Source organism: Scyliorhinus canicula, chromosome 17, assembly GCF_902713615.1.
Source record: "Scyliorhinus canicula chromosome 17, sScyCan1.1, whole genome shotgun sequence".
Taxonomy (NCBI): domain Eukaryota; kingdom Metazoa; phylum Chordata; class Chondrichthyes; order Carcharhiniformes; family Scyliorhinidae; genus Scyliorhinus; species Scyliorhinus canicula.
In genome coordinates, this window is record NC_052162.1 from 132,695,240 (window position 1) to 132,714,584 (window position 19,345).

The window sequence follows — 19,345 nt, forward strand, 5'->3', positions numbered from 1 at the left end:
GTGGAATGTTCCGTAGTTGATTTTCAAATTTTTGTTACTGTTGGCCGTTTAATAAACAAAATTTCTCAAGTGGCTGCAGGTTGTGTTTGCTGCTTGCTCCTGCTGATAGCTGCAAATGCCTGAAGGGCATGTGTTTGTTTGCTGCCACATCTTCTGGGCGGTATTCTCCGCTCCCGATAAAAATCGGGATGGCCGTCGTGAAATCGGCCGGGCTTCACGACAGCCTCGGGGCCCACGCCCCGCACCTAATTCACCCCCACCCGGGGGGGTAGGAGCGGGTCCCCGTCGTTCCCGGCCATGACCTCGTAGCGTCGGAAATGACACGGAAACGGCGCTTTTCTGATGTAATCCGCGCAGACGGCATGAACCCGCGAATGCGCGGTGCCGTCTTTCTCCACCGCCGCCTGGCAAGACGTGGCGGCTTGATCTTGCCGGGCTGCGGAGGGGAAAGAGGGCGTCCGTTTTGGACGCTGGCCCGACGATCGGTGGTCTCTCAGTGATCTCCCCCCTCCCCCCAACCCACCAGCACCCGCTCTCTGTGATCTCCCCCCCCCCCCCCCCCCCGGCCTGTCACCCACCTGCACGATGAACGGCGTCAACCATCAGCACTGGTTGACGCCGTTAAATACCTGTTGTGATTAACGCCGGTGTGACCCGTGGCCACGTCAGCGGGACTTCGGCCCATCCAGGCTGGAGAATAACAGCAGCACAGAAACCCGTAGCCTCCCTCCGGCCCCCGTCATTCCCCCAGGCGGGCGGTGGGATTGGCGGCATGCCGACTTTTTTGCGGGTGGGAGAATTCTGGACATGGCGGGGGCGGGATTTCTGGCGGTCCCGGGCGATTATCTGACCCTGCTGGGGGTCGGAGAATTTCACCCCTGATGTGCAAAATGGCATAAGCAGAGAGTAATAGAGCTGAGGAATTCCTCAATGAACGCACCAGATCTTTCTAAAAGAAAATTAATGTAACTTTAGAATACCCAATTCGCTTTTTCCAATTAAGGATCAATTTAGCGTGGCCAATCCACCTACCCTGCACATCTTTGGGTTGTGGGGGCTAAACCCATACAAACATGGGGAGAATGTGCAACCTCAACCCGTCAGTGACCTAGAGCCGGGATCGAACCTGGGACCTCGGCGCCGTGAGGCAGCAGTGCTAACCACTGCGCCACCGTGCTGCCCATGAAGGCATCAGATCCAAGCTCTGTACGCCTGCCACATCCAGCCCTGAATGGAGCTGGACAATTAAACAACTCACTGGGGAGGAGGCTCCACAAATATCCCCATCCTCAATAATGGAAAAGCCCAGCACAAATGTGCAAAAGACAAGGTTGAGGCGTTCGTAACAATCTTCAGCCCGAAATGCCGACTGGATGATCCATCTCGGTCTCCTCCGGAGGTCCCCAACATCCACAATGTCAGGTCTTCAGCCAATATGATTCACTCCATGATATATCAAGAAATGGCTAAAGACACTGGATACTGCAAATGCTATGGGCCCTGACAATATTCGGGCAATAGTAGTGAAGACTTCTGCTTCTGAACTTGCCGCACCCCTAGCCAAGCTGTTCCAGTTCAGCTACAACACTGGCATCTACCCAGCAATGTGGAAAATTGCCCCAGTGTGCCCTGTACACAAGAGGACAAATCCAACCCAGGCAATTGCCACCCTCTCAGTCGACACACCATCATCAGCAAAGTGATAGAAAGAGTCATCAACAGTGCTATCAAGCGGCACTTACTCGGCAATAACTTGCTCACGGACGTTTATTTTGGGTTCCGCCAGGGTCACTCAGCTCCTGACCTCAAAACGACGTCCTGCCGCACTCACAGTGAAGCAGACTGGGAACGGCGTCCTGCAAAATTCTTCTTCTGAGGGGCTGGTTTAGCACAGTGGGCTAAACAGCTGGCTTTGAATGCAGAACAAGGCCAGCAGCACGGTTCAATTCCCGTACCGGCCTCCCCGAACAGGCGCTGGAATGTGGTGACTAGGGGCTTTTCACAATAACTTCATTGAAGCCGACTTGTGATAATAGCAATTGTTTATCGTCACCGGCGCCATCTTTTCGGGTGCAATTGGTGTGAGTGTGGGGGGCGGTGGGGTGTATAGTGTACGTGAAGCTGTAGCTTATCAGTCCTGTGCGGTCCATCACGGACCTGGTGATTCGCCCACTGCTTTTTTGTGTGTTCTGGGGATGTTCCAAGTGGTGCCGATACTAGCCCCTCACCGGTAGAAGAATCGCTGCAGGTGTGGTGCTGATTTTTCCGTCATGGAACGACACGGATCCTCCGTTGGCGTCAGCAGTTAGCCGCAGGAACGGAGTATCCAGCCCTGGATGGTCAGGTCAGTGCAACTTCCATCGCAGGCCACCAGATGGTGCTATGCACAGAAACTTGGCATGTCAGCTACGACTCTGACCAACTTTTATAGATGCAGCACAGAAAGCATTCTTTCTGGTTGTATCACAGCTTGGTATGGAGCCTGCTCTGCCCAAGACCGCAGGAACCTACAAAAGGTTGTGAATGTAGCCCAGTCCATCAGGCAAACCAGCCTCCCATCCATTGACTCGATCTATAATTCCCGCTGCCTCGGAAAGGCAGCCAGCAAAATTTTTTTAAAAATAATTTTTATAAAGATTTTCACAAAATATAAACACCAAAACAATATTAACAAAACAACCATGGTAAAAACCCAAGAACAACACCCACCCAACTACAAAAGCAACAGCAAACAAAGAAAGAAAAAAAAAGCAAACAACAAAAGGGAAAGAGATAACACCCGCCACATCCCACAAACCTACGGACACAGTTCTCCCTCCCACCGAACCAACCCCCCCCCCCCCCCCCCCCCCCCTCCCCCCCCCCCGGGGCTGCTGCTGCTGCCGGCCTATTTCTCTACCGTTCTGCCAGGAAGTCAAAGAAAGGCTGCCACCGCCTAAAGAACCCCTTGTACTGATCCCCTCAGGGCAAATTTCACCTTCTCCAATTTGATGAACCCCGCCATATCATTGATCCAGGACTCCACGCTTGGGGGCCTTGCATCCTTCCACTGAAGAAGAAGAAGAATCCTCCGCCGGGCTACTAGGGACGCAAAGGCCAGCACACCGGCCTCTTTCGCCTCCTTCACTCCCGGCTCCACTGCAACCCCAAAAATTGCGAGTCCCCAGCCTGGCTTGAACCTGGATCCCACCACCCTCGACACCGTCCTTGCTGCCCCCTTCCAAAACTCCACCAGCGCTGGGCATGCCCAAAACATATGGGCGTGGTTCGCTGGGCTCCCCGAGCACCTAGCACACCTGTCCTCTCCCCCAAAAAACCTGCTCATCCTCGACCCAGTCATGTGGGCCCTATGCAGCACCTTGAACTGTATGAGGCTGAGCCTCGCACAGGAAGAGGAGGAATTCACTCTCTCCAGGGCATCCGCCCACGCCCCCTCCTCAATCTCCTCACCCAGCTCCTCTTCCCATTTACCCTTCAGTTCCTCCACCGAGGCCACGTCTACCTCCTGCATTACCCGGTATGTGTCCGACATCCTCCCTCCTCCAACCCACACCCCTGAGAGCACCCTGTCCCATACTCCACGTATGGACAACAAGGGGAACCCCTCCACCTACCGCCTGGCGAACGCCCTAACCTGCATGTACCGAAACATGTTCCCCGGGGGGAGCCCAAACTTTCCCTCTAACTTCCCCAAGCTCGCAAACCGCCCCTCCACAAACAGGTCCCTCAACCTCCTAACCCCTGCCCCTGTGCCAGCCCAGAAAGCCGGCATCAATGCTCCCTGGAACAAACCAATGATTCCCCCGTATCGGGGCCTCAATCGAGCCCCCCACTTCTCCCCTATGCCGTCTCCATTGCCCCCAGATTTTGAGGGAAGCCGCCACCACCGGGCTCGTGATATACCTCGTTGAGTGGAGCGGCAACGGCGCCGTTACCAGCGCCTCCAGGCTCGTGCCCACACAGGACGCCACCTCCATCCTCTTCCATGCTGCCCCATCCCCGTCCATTACCCACTTACGCACCATCGCTGCGTTGGCAGCCCAGTAATACCCACAGAGGTTGGGCAGCGCCAGCCCCCCCCTATCCCTGCCCCGCTCCACGAACACTCTTTCCACCCTCGGAGTCCCATGCGCCCACACAAATCCCGTAATACTCCTGTTGACCCTCCTAAAAAAGGCCTTCGGGATAAGGATGGGGAGGCACTGGAACAGGAACAAAAACCTCGGGAGCACCGTCATCTTAACGGACTGCACCCTCCCCGCCAGTGACAACGGTAACATATCCCACCTCTTAAACTCCTCCTCCATCTGCTCCACCAACCTTGTGAGGTTGAGCTTGTGCAGGGCCCCCCAGCTCCCAGCCACCTGGACTCCTAGGTACCTGAAGCTCTTCCCTGCCTGCTTCAGTGGGAGCCTACCAATCCCCTCCTCCTGATCCCCCGGGTGCACCACAAACAACTCGCTCTTGCCCAGGTTCAGCTTATGCCCAAAGAAGCCCCCAAATTCGCTGAGAATCCTCATCACCTCCGGCATCCCCACCACCGGGTCCGCCACATACAGCAACAGGTCGTCCGCATAAAGCGACGCTCGTTGCTCCTCCAACCCCGCACCAGGCCCCTCCAGTTCCCTGACTCCCTCAACGCCATGGCCAGGGGCTCAATTGCCAACGCAAAGAGCAAGGGGGACAGGGGGCACCCCTGTCTCATCTGTTAGGCTAAATCTCAGTTCAATGAGTGAGTCGACACAGTAAGGCTTCAATCAAGTAGATAGTTTTTACTTAGGATTGTAACACGTACAGCCATCTGAGTTATGGCTGGAGAAGGCGCATTCTGCCGAGCCTCAAGTTACACACACTGATAAAGGTTGTTCCGCGCGCAATAGCCTTGGGCGGGTTACATAGCTGCCTACTCACAGTACTGTTGTTAACATAAATGTTATCTAAACCGCCACCCCCATCGCCCTCCTTAGTCAGAGCTAGAAGCAGCTGCAGAAATATACCTTACAATCCCTCCTTTGTCCTCTTATGAGGACAACAATTACTTCCCGCGCCCCCTATGTTTTGAAACGCGCGCGAAAAGAAAATAAAAAACCCTTTTTGCCAAGCGTTCTATACCGCCTGGTTGGGTCTTGAGGTCTCAGGAAGGTGAGGACCCCCCAATCCTCTTGGCTCGACCCGCCGGAGTCTCAAGTCCTTACCAGGGGCGGTGTACATTATATACAATATTTGCCTTGCCCCTTATAACCCGCGCGTTTTTCTTTCGTTCCCTTCCCCCCCCAGTTTCACATTTCAGCTTCTAAGTACTCTTCTTGGTCAAAAATATCTTCATGTCCTGGTATTTAGGAGGTAGTTCCTCCCGGTTGGCGAATGCCCTCAGCCCACGGGATTTTTCCGGGTTTTCTGATACACACCAGGTCCCCTTCTTTTATCGGACTCTCCTGTCCTTCTTCTCTGTCACCGGCCGCGTTGTTCACCTGTTGCGAAACTAAAGTGACCATGTTACCGAGCATTTTGATATATTGACTTATTTCAATTTCCCTATCTTCCCATGTTTGCACCCACTCCGGGTTGGTCTTGGGTCCTGGGTCGTTAAGAGGGTGAAAATTCAAAACTTAAGATTTGTAAGTTCCAATTAAAAAGCATCTTCAGCTGTGTGGATTGTTCATTACTTTATCAGAATTTAAAAGGCCAGAACTCGCAGGCAAACCAGCATGGGAGTGTCAAGACATCTTCTGGATTACACACAAAAGCTTGTTGAAAGGGTTGACTGTCTTGCAGAGACAAAAAGGGGCGTATAGTGGGTGCATAAATTGGAATGATGCCATTCGCATCTCGAAACTTGTTTTTAAATTTTTCACTCAAATGGCTGGGAGTAAAAGTTGGAGTGCTGCCAAATTCCCGTTATCAAGTTTTTCAGGGAACACAATATGTTATTGAAACTCATGGACATATTTCATTTACCCATCTGTTGTTTATAAGTCATTCTGCAATCTCATAATTAAAACATCTGCTTTGTGAGACAGTTTAGTTTCACCCTACTGATGATTATTTGTGTCAGGGAAGTTTTAACCCTGAACTAATGAAACACCGGCTTGATCATATTTGTCATATGTATTTCAACTATCCTAACCTCCACTGAACACCATAAAACTAATATTTTCTTATTTTTACATACGTGATTTTGCACCCTGATTAAAATTATAGCCTTTGAAAAGAAAAAAAATTGTTAACTGTACTCAAACTATAATCTTTAAAGACAATGCGTAGACAATTTGAAGCTTTCAAATAATCACAGCTCGTAACAAGTCAAGGTCTGAAGTCAAAGTCTGAATACAAAGACTGTGAATAGTTCAGAACAACGTTTAGATGCCTAAAACTCTCTCTCTCTCTCTCTCTCTGGAACTCTTGTCGCTCTTTCTCTTTATCTAACTACCCCTCCCCTTCTCTGTCTCTCCCTGACGTTCTCTTTCGCTCTCTCAACTTTCGCTGTCTCTATCAGTCTCTCTCTCTCTACGTAACTCTGTCTCTCTCTTTCTCTAAAATGGAACAAAATTAAAATACTGAACAAAATTTTTCAATCTCCTTCAAAAACTTTATCTGTGTCATTCCATTTAAGTCAATTTCTACTGATTAATTTTAGAGGCATTAGCTATTCTTAGAGATGTATATTTCTTTGTGCAGATGACCTGCTTGCTGAAATGGTTAAATTTTTGTACAGAATCAAAAGTGGTGGAGAACTTGGCATGATGCCATCTCCATCCGTTATGTGACCTTAGACATTACCCATCCTTTCTTTCAATTTTCAATGTTCGTTGTTTAACTGGTTTTTGGAAAGAGACATTACTGGATGTTTATTTTTCTTTTATTTCAAGTGAGTTGAATTACTGCTGAATTTATCTGGACGGCTTGAAACGATCTGAAGTTATTCTCGACATGTATCCATTCTTAAGTTTCTAACCGTAACCTTGTATTGATTTTCCTCCCCATTTTTTTGTTTTGGGAGGGGGGGGGGTTAGTCATCCTCAGATATTCCTGAACAAAAGTAATTGAGTGTTTTAGCCCCTTTCTGATCTTTTGGACTTCACTTAATTTGATTATTTTTTTTCTCTCCTTGAGACATTCCGGGACAGTCGTTAGCCGTAATTGTTGGCAGTTTTGTGAGGTCTTTACGCTATCTTTACCCACTTGATTGCTTTGCTTAAAGGAGTTAGAGCTCAATTCCTTTAAACCAGCCTGTCTTCCAAATGGTGTGAAGGTTTAATTTATATCATTTGTGCTTAGAACTTTATTTGTCTTATCTTTACTTCTGTGTATCTCACCATTTTTCTCTGTTCCACAGAAATCACACCCATCTTTGATCATTGTTTTTTTTTTACCAGAGTATTTTGCTCTTCAAAAACCAAAAAATGTTTTAAACTGACTTTTTTACTCATTTGGCCTTGATACTAGATTTATTGGATGTTACCTCACCGTCTGTCCGCCTTGCCAAGTGATTCTAATTTTAGGCGGTCAAAGGTTTGACTACTCGCCTTGTCCACTGGCTCAAGCGGCGTCCAGCTCAGCAAATCCTTCCAGACTTACACTAAATGTTAGGGGTGAAAATATTCACACAAAGGCCTGAATACCAGTAACAAAGCAGTTTACTATGTCAGAATTCTGGGAGATAAGATTTGGGAACTCCGCAGTCCCTGACAGCACCTTATCTCACTTAAGCTTAAACTCACATGGATTAATATACAGATTCAAGGCGGATAGCCTAATGACTTGGTTCTTTTCCCATATGTGCCGTCCTCTTTTTTTTTAAGACGTTGGCTGTTTTAACTATTTCTTTCTCTGTCAATTTTATACCCAATTTTAATGCATTAGTTTTCCCCCAGTGGCCATTTTTCTTCTAAATTTTTATGCTCTTTTCGCGCGCTAATGTTACCGGACATTTATATTTCAAGGACATTTATATTTCAAGTCTCTTATGAACCGGTGATAATAGATCCAAAACTGTTTTGTTTTCAATGCCCGACCTTCACGTGACAGATCTCTGTTCTTAATAACCAGTCTAAGGCAACAAAACAATTTTCCGATTCTAAGACTCTACTTCCTTCTCACTCTACTTCTGAGATCTGACAGTTTTTTAAGTAAAGATTTAAGTAAATATTATCACTAATATTTGGTCGAAGGTAATAGACTCTATTTCCTTCTCACTCTACTTCTGATATCTGACAGTTTTTTAAGTAAAGACTTTAAGTAAATATTATCACTAATATTTGGTCGAAGGTAATAACATGTCCTCTACTTCCTTCTCACTCTACTTCTGAGATCTGACAGTTTTTTAAGTAAAGACTTTGAGTAAATATTATCACTAATATTTGGTCGAAGGTAAAAATTCTATTTCCTTCTCACTCTACTTCTGATATCTGACAGTTTTTTAAGTAAAGACTTTAAGTAAATATTATCACTAATATTTGGTCGAAGGTAATAACATGCCCTCCAGTTCCTTCTCACTCTACTTCTGAGATCTGACAGTTTTTTAAGTAAAGACTTTGAGTAAATATTATCACTAATATTTGGTCGAAGGTAATAATTCTATTTCCTTCTCACTCTACTTCTGAGATCTGACAGTTTTTTAAGTAAAGACTCACTCTACTTCTGATATCTGACAGTTTTTTAAGTAAAGACTTTAAGTAAATATTATCAGTAATATTTGGTCGAAGGTAATCATTAATCTTACACCTTAAGGACTTTTAAGTTTAACTTAACACTTACGTGTCACAATCCCAAGGCGTTTGACGTCCGGCTATGGTCGTCTTCTAATTTTTTCTCCTTTTTCAATCACTGAGACAATTATTACACAATTTAAAATTTCAATTTTGGAGTTTTGATTTAACAGGTTTGACTCCGTACCTTCTTTTTAGCCGGCTTTTAATTGTCTCTGCGATCTTAAACGGAGTTGTGTTCGACTCCCCCCCAACGTCGGGGTCACCAATTTGTTAGGCTAAATCTCAGTTCAATGAGTGAGTCGACACAGTAAGGCTTCAATCAAGTAGATAGTTTTTACTTAGGATTGTAACATGTACAGCCATCTGAGTTATGGCTGGAGAAGGCGCATTCTGCCGAGCCTCAAGTTACACACACTGATAAAGGTTGTTCCGCGCGCAATAGCCTTGGGCGGGTTACATAGCTGCCCACTCACAGTACTGTTGCTAACATAAATGTTATCTAAACCGCCACCCCCATCGCCCTCCTTAGTCAGAGCTAGAAGCAGCTGCAGAAATATACCTTACACATCCCCTGGTACAGTCAAAAATACTCCGACCTCCTCCTATTTGTGGCTACACTCGCCATCGGGGCCTCATAGAGCAGCCTCACCCAACAGACAAACCCCTCCCCAAACCCAAACCTCTCCAACACCTCACACAGATACCCCCACTCAACCCTATCAAAGGCCTTCTCCGCATCTAATGCCACCATTATCCCCTCCTCAACTTCCACAGCCGGCATCATAATAACATTGAGGAGCCTTCGTACATTTGTATTCAACTGCCTTCCCTTCACAAACCCCGTCTGGTCCTCATGAATGACTCCCGGCACACAATCCTCTATTCTTGTGGCTAAGATCTTTGCCAGCAGCTTGGCGTCAACATTTAGCAGCGAGATCGGCCTATGTGACCCACACTGCAGATGGTCCTTGTACCGCTTCAGGATCAAGGAAATCAGCGCCCGTGACATAGTTGGGGGAAAAGCCCCCCCCTCCCTTGCCTCGTTAAAGGTCCGGACCAACAGGGGGCCCAACAGGTCCGCATACCTTTTATAAAATTCGGCCGGAAACCCATCCGGCCCCAGCACCTCCCCCGACTGCATGCTCCCTATCCCTTTAACCAGCTCCTCCAGCTCAATCGGCGCCACCAGTCTCTCCACCTGCCCCTCCTCCACCCTCGGAAATCGCAGCTTGTCCAAGAAGCGTCCCATTCCACCCCCCTCCACCGGGGGTTCAGACCGGTACAGTTCCCCATAAAAGTCCCTGAAGACCCCATTAACATCTACCCCCATTGGCACCACCTTCCCAGCTCTATCTGTCACTCTCCCAATCTCCCTGGCCGCGTCCCGCTTTCGGAGCTGGTGTGCCAGCATCCTGCTCGCCTTCTCCCCATATTCATACACCGCCCCCTGTGCTTTCCTCCACTGAGCTTCCGCCTTTCTGGTAGTCAATAGGTCGAACCTGGCCTGAAGGCTACGCCTCTCCCCCAGCAATCCCTCCTCCGGAGCCTCCGCATATCTCCTATCCACCCTCACCCTCTCCCCTATCAGTCTCTCCCTCTCCCTCTGCTCCACCCTCTCCCTATGGGTTCGGATGGAAATCAATTCCCCCCTCATCACCGTCTTCAGTGCCTCCCAGACCGTCCCCACTCGGACCACCCCGTTATCGTTGGCCTCAAGGTACCTCTCAATACATCCCCGAACCCTCCCGGCCACCTCCTCGTCTGCCAGCAGCCCCACCTCCAAGCGCCAGAGCGGACGTTGGTCCCTCTCCTCCCCCAGCCCGAGGTCCACCCAGTGCGGGGCATGATCCGAAATGGCAATGGCAGAGTATTCAACATCCTCCACCCTCGAAACCAGCCCCCTGCTCAGGACAAAAAAAATCAATCCTCGAATAGGCCTTATGCACGTGGGAGAAAAACGAGTACTCCCTGGCCCTTGGCCTCGCAAACCTCCAGGGATCCACCCACCCCCCCCCCCCCCCCCCCACCCCATCTGATCCATAAATCCCCTCAACACCTTAGCCGCCGCTGGCCTCCTACCCGTCCGGGACTTGGATCGATCCAATGGGGGATCCAGCACCGTGTTGAAGTCCCCCCCCCCCCCATGATCAGGCCCCTCACCTCCAGGTCCTGAATGCGGCCCAACATACGCCGCATAAACCCCGCATCGTCCCAATTTGGGGCATAAACATACACCAATACCACCCGCTCCCCCTGCAGCTTACCACTCACCATCACATACCTCCCGCCACTGGCAGCCAGCATAATTAAGGACCTCACACATCCCAGACATACTCTCTTCCACCTTCTTCCAAAGATACCAAAGTTTGAGGTCACATACCAACCGACTCAAGAACAGCTTCTTCCCTGCTGCCATCAGACTTTTGAATGGACCTACCTCATATTAAGTTGATCTTTTCTCTCCACCTTGCTATAACTATAACATTATATTCTGCAGTCTCTCCTTCCTTCCCTATGTACGGTATGCATTGTTTGTACAGAATGCATGAAACAATACTTTTCACTGTATACTAATACATGTGACAATAATAAATCAAATCCAATCAAATCAGATGGTGCTATACACAGATTGGACAAATCGGTGCACTTCCGTCTTCGACCACAAGATGGAGTTTTCGTTTCCCTGGGAAATTATTGCAGCTTGGACCCTGGAATTAGCCTGATTTATGTACAAAACTCAGGCTGGTTTTTTTTAACAAACATTTTTAAAGGCATTTCTGGTTTTATAACAATAAATGATACAAATCCAAATGTAAACATAATTTAGTGTGTTACACATCCCTCCATCTCCCACTGTTCCCGCCTGATCGAGACCAAAGAATAGCCGAATAACTCTGGCTGTTTCATCTGGAATGCTCTCACCTTCAGCTTCCATCTGGAGCTCTTCCCAGCCCTTCAGGTGAGATCCCAGAAGATTGGAGGATAGCCAATGTTGCACTGTTATTTAAGAAGGGCTGCAAGGATAATCCAGGTAATTATAGGCCAGTGAGCTTGACATCAATGATAGTGGAATTATTAGAAGACATTTTCAGTGATAGGATCGATGCACATTTGGAAGTGAATGCTCTTATTAACGACAGACAGCAGGAGGGAGGTGATGTCTCACTATTTTAATTGAATTTTTTGAGGAGGTAACAAAAACGATTGACGAGGGAAGGGTTGTGGATGTTGTCTGCATGGACTTTAGTAAAGCATTTGATATTGTCCTTCATGGCAGGCTGTTGCAAAAGATTTTGAGGTCAGGGTTGAACTAGCTGGATGGATCCAGAACTGGCTTGGCCATAGAACAGTAAGAAGTCTTACAACACCAGGTTAAAGTCCAACAGGTTTGTTTCAAACACGAGCTTTCGGAGCACTGCTCCTTCCTCAGGTGAATGAAGAGGTATGTTCCAGAAACATATATATCGACAAATTGAAAGATGCCAGACAATGCCCCTTCCAGTTCCTTTCCAGTCGGGGAACACTTCAGCAGTCAAGGGCATTCAGCCTCTGATCTCCGGGTAAGTGTTCTCCAAGGCAGCCTTCAGGACGCACAACAATGTAGAATTGCCGAGCAGAAGGTTATTGCCAAGTTCCACACACATGAGTGCGGCCTCAACCGGGACCTGGGATTCATGTCACATTACATTCATCCCCCACCATCTGGCCAGGGCTTGTGAAATCCTACCAACTGATCTGGCTTGAGACAATTCACACCTCTTTAACCTGGGGTTACTCCCATCTCTGGATCTGTAAAGATTTAATTACCTGCAAATGCTCGCATTCTAAGCATTGTCTGGCATCTTTGAATTTGTCTATATATATATTTCTGGAACACACCTCTTCATTCATCTGAGGAAGGACCCGTGCTCCGAAAGCTCGTGTTTGAAACAAACCTGTTGGACTTAAACCTGGTGTTGTAAGACTTCTTACTGTGCTCACCCCAGTCCAACGCAGGCATCTCCACATCTTGGCCATAGAAGGCAGAGGGTAGCAGTGGAAGGATGTTTTTCTGAATGGGTGTCTGTAATGTGGGGTGTTCCGCAGGGATCAATACTGGGACTGAAGGGCTAAGAAGAGCTCAAGATTGATGCTGAAGGTGAGAGCATCTGTGATCAAACAGCCAGAGTTATTCGGCTATTTTATGGTCCTGATTAGGTGGGAACCTGATTAGCAGGTTTGCGGATGATACAAAGAATACAACAGGATATGAATAGGCTGCAAAACTGGGCAGAGAAATGGTAGATGGAATTTAACCCGAACGAATGCAAGATGATGCATTTTGGGCACTGAGGACCAATTTTCAGAATGGCCAATCCACCTAATCTGCACATCTTTTGGTACATTGGCGCGACCATGCAGACTCTGCGACAACGGATGAACGGACATCGCACGACAATCGCCAGGCAGAAATGTTCCCTTCCAGCCGGGGAACACTTCAGCAGTCAAGGACATTCAGCCTCTGATCTCCGGCTAAGTGTTCTCCAAGGCGGCCTTCAGGATACATGACAACGCAGAATCGCCAAGCAGAAATTTATAGCTAAGTTCCACACACATGAGTGCGGCCTCAACTGGGACCTTGGATTCATGTTGCATTACATTCATCCCCCACCATATGGCCTGGGTTTGCAAAATCCTCCCAACTGTCCTGGCTTGACACAATTCACACCTCTTTAACCTGTGATTATGCCTCTCTCCAGTCGCACCGTATGGACCTGTAAAGACCTAATTACCTGCAAAGACTCGCATTCAAAGTATCGCCTTGCATCTTTGACTTTGTCTCTATATATGTTTCTGGAACCTACTTCAACATTCACCTGAGGAAGGAGCAATGCTCCGAAAGCTCGTGTTTGAAACAAACCTGTTGGACTTTAACCTGGTGTTGTAAGACTTCTTACTGTGCTCACCCCAGTCCAACGCCGGCATGTCCACATCATCTTCCGACTGTGGGAGGAAACTGGAGCAGACACACGGTGAACTGGCAGACTCCACACAGATGGTGACCCGAGGCCGTAATTGACCCTGGAGCTGTGAGGCAGCAGTGCTAACCACTGTGCCACCATGCCGCCCAAAACATTAATGATTGCATATGTGTGCCATCGGCGGCCTGCAGGATATATTTTAATAAGGGGGCAGATTGTAGGGGCTTTCCGTCTGCAGAGACGAAACCTCAGGCTTCCCATCATGGGAGGAATTCGGTTAGGCTGTTTGGATTTCATGACGTGGACCTTTTCCGGGTTGATTTTACAACCTATTGAGTGGAGCAGAGCAGGCAGTTTGTCTAACAGTGCTACATGCTCCTCTATGGTGTTGTTCTGTCGCAGTTAGTCATCGACATACTGAACCAGGCACTCGGGTTGGGAATATTTGCTAGTCCGGTAGCTGTCTGTGGAAAATGGAAAGGAAACTATGGAAACCCTGTGGTAGGCAAGTCCAAGTGAATTGCTGGCCTTGGATAGTGAAAGTGAACTTGCCGTGGACGGACCGATTAAATGGGATGGACCAGAAACCATTGCTGACATCCAGCACCGTGAAAAACGTTGCTTGCACCCCTTGTTTCAGTGTTGGGGTTTGTAGCTCCAGTGGGGGCTGTGAGTGGGGTGACCTTATTTAATTCTCTGTAATCTATCGTTAATCGCCGTGATCTGTCTGGCTTTTTCACAGGCCAGATTGGTGCATTGTTAGTTGGTGCTACAGGTCTCAACACCCCCTGCTGTAATAGGCTGTCAATGGCTTTGGCTATCTCTGTCTCTTCCTGTCTGGGCAAACCGTATTGCTTTTGCAGTTTCGGATCCGGCGCCTCAGTTAACACCTCTCCAGCTATCTGGCCACAATCGTGTTTGTGTCTCGCAAACACCCCTTTATTCTTTCGAAGTACCTCCCTGATGGTTGGATCACTGTTAATTGGCAGGAGATCAAACCAGCATTCCGCTAGTGTGCTAATCCTATTAACATACGTCTCGACTGGGAAGATTGAAGGTGCCCTGCTAATCGTCACCATTTGCCAAATGCATCGATTTACTGGAACGAATGATAGATTGCATTTGTCCTTAAAATCTGCTCCAAGAATGTGTTTGGCGTGTGGGGCAAAGGTCAACTAACACAGACTACATTTCCCAGGGAGACCTGTACATGGGTGTGATACGTCCCTCCTGCATTATGTCCCGTGAATCCACTGAGTGGAATGATGTTTGCAGTGGGCCAAGGGATGTCTGTTTGCAACGTGGATGTGTTGAGGGTAGTTCAGAAACCTCCGGTATCCCAAAGGAATTCAACGAGGTGGCCTCTTACCTCGCCATCGACCAGGGGTCTCCCTAAACCATCCCACCGGGTGGTGCAGACCCTTATTGGAGAGGCTGGGCACGGTCAATCTCGGGAATGGTATGCGGGGTCAGGGGTCAGAGTTCGCAGTGTGCAGAGGGCGGCTGGTACCTTCTAGTGGCCGTGGGTGGTGTTCTCTTTCGTATCTTGGGGCTGGTCTAACTGGTGGGGTCGGTGTTCCTGGTTGTCTCGAAGGCCGTGTATATGGTGTGAGGGGTCTCCTACAATCTGGGTTGACGTCGCCTGTCTGTCCAAAGTTAAAATGTATTCCTCTATTTCATCCCGGCGGGTGTACGGTGGAGCTAGATCTCTCAGGTATTGGTGATCCCCTCTACCTTCATTTCTCCAGACCGGCCCCCGGTTAGCCCTCAGCGGAAGCATTGTGACTTCCCTATTGGATCGTGATGGTGGGGGTTCCTGAACCGCCTGCTCCGAGACCCTTGCTAGCCGTCGGAGGGCCCATGCTTCATTGGCCGTGGGCTCTGCAGGGTCGAGATTAACACAGGCTCTCTTGCCTTGCTCTGTGGTGTGTGAGAATAAGGTCTGAGCCCATTTGGATGAATCGGCTTCATCGAATCTGGAGTGTTCACAATCCCTGTATACTCCCTTAAAATGGATCCACAAATGACCCCTTTTCTTTGCCTGCATTTGTTTAGGCCGTCCACGGGATTCCCTTTATTGTATCCCACTGCGGTTAATATTGCCTCCTTCATCTCATCTAGACCTCCCTCCCCGATGTGTTGAGGGGCTAGCGGGGCCGATCGTATGGACTTGCTTAAACATGTAACTATTAACTTTACCTCCTCCCTTTTATCTAGCCCGTGCATTATGTTTTGCTGCCTAACATCCTCATAGAAGCTGTGTGGGTCAGCAGATGGCTCGAATGTGGTATATCCCGTTGGGAATGTTGACCAATTGTGCCACCGTGAGCGGGGTTGTCTATGTGACGGTCGAGCCTGAGGCATCCCCAACCCATCGTTCGGTTGTCAGTGGGAGCATCGGTACGCTGGTCACGATGGCCATCACCTTCTCCTATATAGGCTGTCCTCTTTCCTTGAGCCTTTTTCAAACCATCCCAGTACTTCTGTCCTGAGGCTCCGGGTCCGTTTCAGCATTTGCACAAACCTTTTCCCATCGGAGCCGTCCTTTCTTCTTTATCTTGTCTCGTATCATTTCCTCCGATATGGGACAAATCTCTACCTGTGTGCCATCTCCTGTCATTCTCAAGGACAGGAGGTAGGGAGTAGATTGGACTGCGGGTACGGCTTGCTGCTATGTTCCGGTCCTCATCTCTCCCAGTTCTAATGTAAACTTGCGGAGTTTACCCTATCCACCCTGTTAGTAACAATACATGCTGTACACAATTTCCTGAAACGACTGTTATTTGTCCAAAACCGAGTTCACACCTGTGGACTCTGATTTAAAAAAATAATCTTTCAACATAGACCTTCCACTCCCTTCGATTTACTTGAAATCCTGGCCGTTACCTGTCGTCTTAATTCGGTCTCAGGCTAAATCTCCAGGAATATTAGCTTTTGTGGGAATCAATAACAAAGTTACTTATTGTCGATATCCCACCAGAGTCGCCAATTTGTTGTGAACAGTGTGTCTTTAACCCGTACGCGGTGGACAAATGACTGAGTCGGCTTTGTTCAAATCTATAATCTTTATTCACACACAATGTTAGCGGCAATCAATCACACACCATCAATATAAGTTATCCTACAGAATGCTGAAGTTCAATATTAGACCTTGACTTGACTTTGAGTGACTGACAAGTGCCCAAACAGATATTGGCCTTTGTGCGAGAGTTGGTTTCTGTCGTCCTCGATGTTTTGTCCTCAGTCTGGTCTGATACTCTGACTCTGGTCTTCCTTCTGTTGATGGCATGATGGCCATCTTCATGGTGGCCCGTGAAGATCACTGTTGTTGTGTTCCTGTTGCTGGCTGATGCAGAGAGAGTTTCTAAGGTGGTGCAGCAACATTTAACCTTCCTGGATTTGATGCCCTTCTTGGAAATTCGTACCCTTCTTGGCGGTCTCATTGCCAATTGGTTGATCAGGGCTGGATGACCCTGAGCGGTGAGTCCAGTCAGTCACTGGCATACCGATTTCAGGGTGTGCAATCAACGGGCATGCCTGCAGGTGTTGGAGACACGTAGGCTTTCCAAAGAAGGGATATAGGTGCAGTGGTGCCTGGTAGACATTGGTGATTGACAGTGTAGTTCTATTGTCCCTGGGATGGCCTGGAGCTGGCCTTTTTCCTGTGTAATGTCCTGTGCAATGTCCAGGCTGCAGCTTGCTCATCAATATTCATTCAGGCTGCAGCCTGCTTGTCCTTGTATTTGGCCAAGTTTCCCAGCGTCCTTTGCAGAACGCCATTTTAGGTGGCCGTTCAGCCACACAGGGTAGCCCGCCTCTCCTCCACAGTGCCCAGCGAGGTCTCCAGCTCTGCATCAGCAAACCAGGGTGCCACTCTCCGTGCTGCCATCTTGTTTGCTGAGATGAGTGCGTGTGGGGGGTGGAGTCCTAATATGTTGCTGCAGCTTGTCAGCCTCTCGAGTGTCAATCCCGCCCGTGGTGAATGCAACACCGTTTTTCATTGGAATTGATCTAGTTCCACATGGCGGCTGTGCTAACCCGTTAACGGTTGATGAATTTCTCCGAGAGAGGCACCAATTTCCCTCTCACCGAAGTATAACGAATCTGTCCCGGCGTCAGCCCTTAGTCTCTGAAACGGAGAATCCCGCCCCTTGTCTGGGATTGTATTGTTTCTGGGATAAAGACCCTGAAGCTATTCCTGTCAGTAGCTGGCAGCACATTCTCAGTCAGCTTTACTGTCTGTGTCCATTATTAAAATATAAAACACAAGTCTTTTTAAAAATCTATAAATCTCAGGCTTTATTGTCTCACTCCCATCGCTGTCTCTCCCCCACTGTTCCCCCCTTCTGTTTCCCTTTGTCTGTCTCTCTCTGCTCCTCTCTCCCCCTCTTTCTGCTTCTCTCTCTCTCTCTCTCTGCCCCTCTATCTCTGCCCCCTCTCTGTCTGTCTCTCTCTGGCTCCTTTCTAACTCTCTGCTTCTCTCTCTCTCATCTGCCCCTCTCTCTGCCCTCCTGACTGTCTGTATCTCTCTGTTCCCTCTCTATCTGTCTCTCTCTGCTTCTCACTCTCTCTCAATCCCTTCTCTGTATGTCTCTATTTCTCTCTCTATCACTTTTCTGTCTCTCTCTCGCTATTTCTCGCTCTATCCCTTCTATGTCTGTCTGTCTCTATTTCTCTCCATATCCGTTCTCTGCCTGCCTCACCCTATTTCTCTCTCTCTCTGCTTCTCTCTCTCTCTCTGCTCCCTCTGTCTGTTTTTCTCTCTCTCTCTGACCCTCTATCTCTGCTCCTTCAATACTAATAATAATCTTTATTGTCACAAATTGGTTTACATTAACACTGCAATGAAGTTACTGTGAAAAGCCCCCAGTCGCCACATTCCGGTGCCTTTCTGGGTACACAGAGGGAGAATTCAGAATGTCCAATTCACCTAACAGCACATCTTTCAGGACTTGTGGGAGGAAACCGGAGCACCCGGAGGAAATTCACGCAGACACGGGGAGAACGTGCAGATTCCGTACAGACAGTGATCCAAGCCAGGAATCGAACCTGGGACCCTGGAGCTGTGAAACAACAGTGCTACTTACTGTCTGTTTCTCTCTATTCCTCTCTCTCTCTCTCTCTCCCATTCTCTCTGTCTCTGTTACTGGGTTTCTGCTCCTGTTGTTTTATTTCTGTGATAATTATCTCTCTCTCTCCAAGAGAGAGTCTGGGGCCAATTGAACTTTGATTTCCCTTTTTAATCCCCCGCCCCACATTGAATCTAAATTGACAATGCCCGCCCTTAGCATTTAACCTGAGGTGTCTGTGCAAGTGTCACCTATGACCTCACTTCTGTTTGGTTGTCTCATGACCTCTTCATGACCTCATCTCTTTGGCCCATCCCCACAGCCACCAGTGCGTTCTGGAAATAATTGTCCCACTTTCCATCCTGGTGATGGATGGCGAATTCTGGACAATCAGTGTGAAACAATGGGATGATGGGTAGCTGGAAGGGCAATGGGTCAGGTGTCAATAGATGTCATTGGAGTTGGTTTTCTCTTCAGTCAGAGTGATTTATCTGGAAAAGGGACAGTCGACCTTGACAATGGGTGGGTGGGAATCCTGTGCTTTTGGTCCCCCCTCACATTCTGGAAATGTAAATTAAAATGAGTAATATCTGGAAACTTCCAG

General features: G+C 48.4%; 1 protein-coding gene and 1 long non-coding RNA gene across 2 annotated transcripts in view; one reads left to right on the forward strand and one right to left on the reverse strand.

Annotated features, from left to right (window-relative positions):
- The window catches only part of LOC119951157 (gastrula zinc finger protein XlCGF8.2DB-like), a 294,519-nt gene that overhangs the window by 187,189 nt on the left and 87,985 nt on the right, over window positions 1-19,345 (forward strand). The window lies entirely within an intron of this gene.
- On the reverse strand, window positions 4,753-9,074 carry LOC119951175. The gene is made up of 2 exons (XR_005457531.1): window positions 8,758-9,074; window positions 4,753-5,482 (listed from the first exon to the last, which is right to left on the reverse strand). It is a non-coding gene; the product is annotated as an uncharacterized LOC119951175 (long non-coding RNA).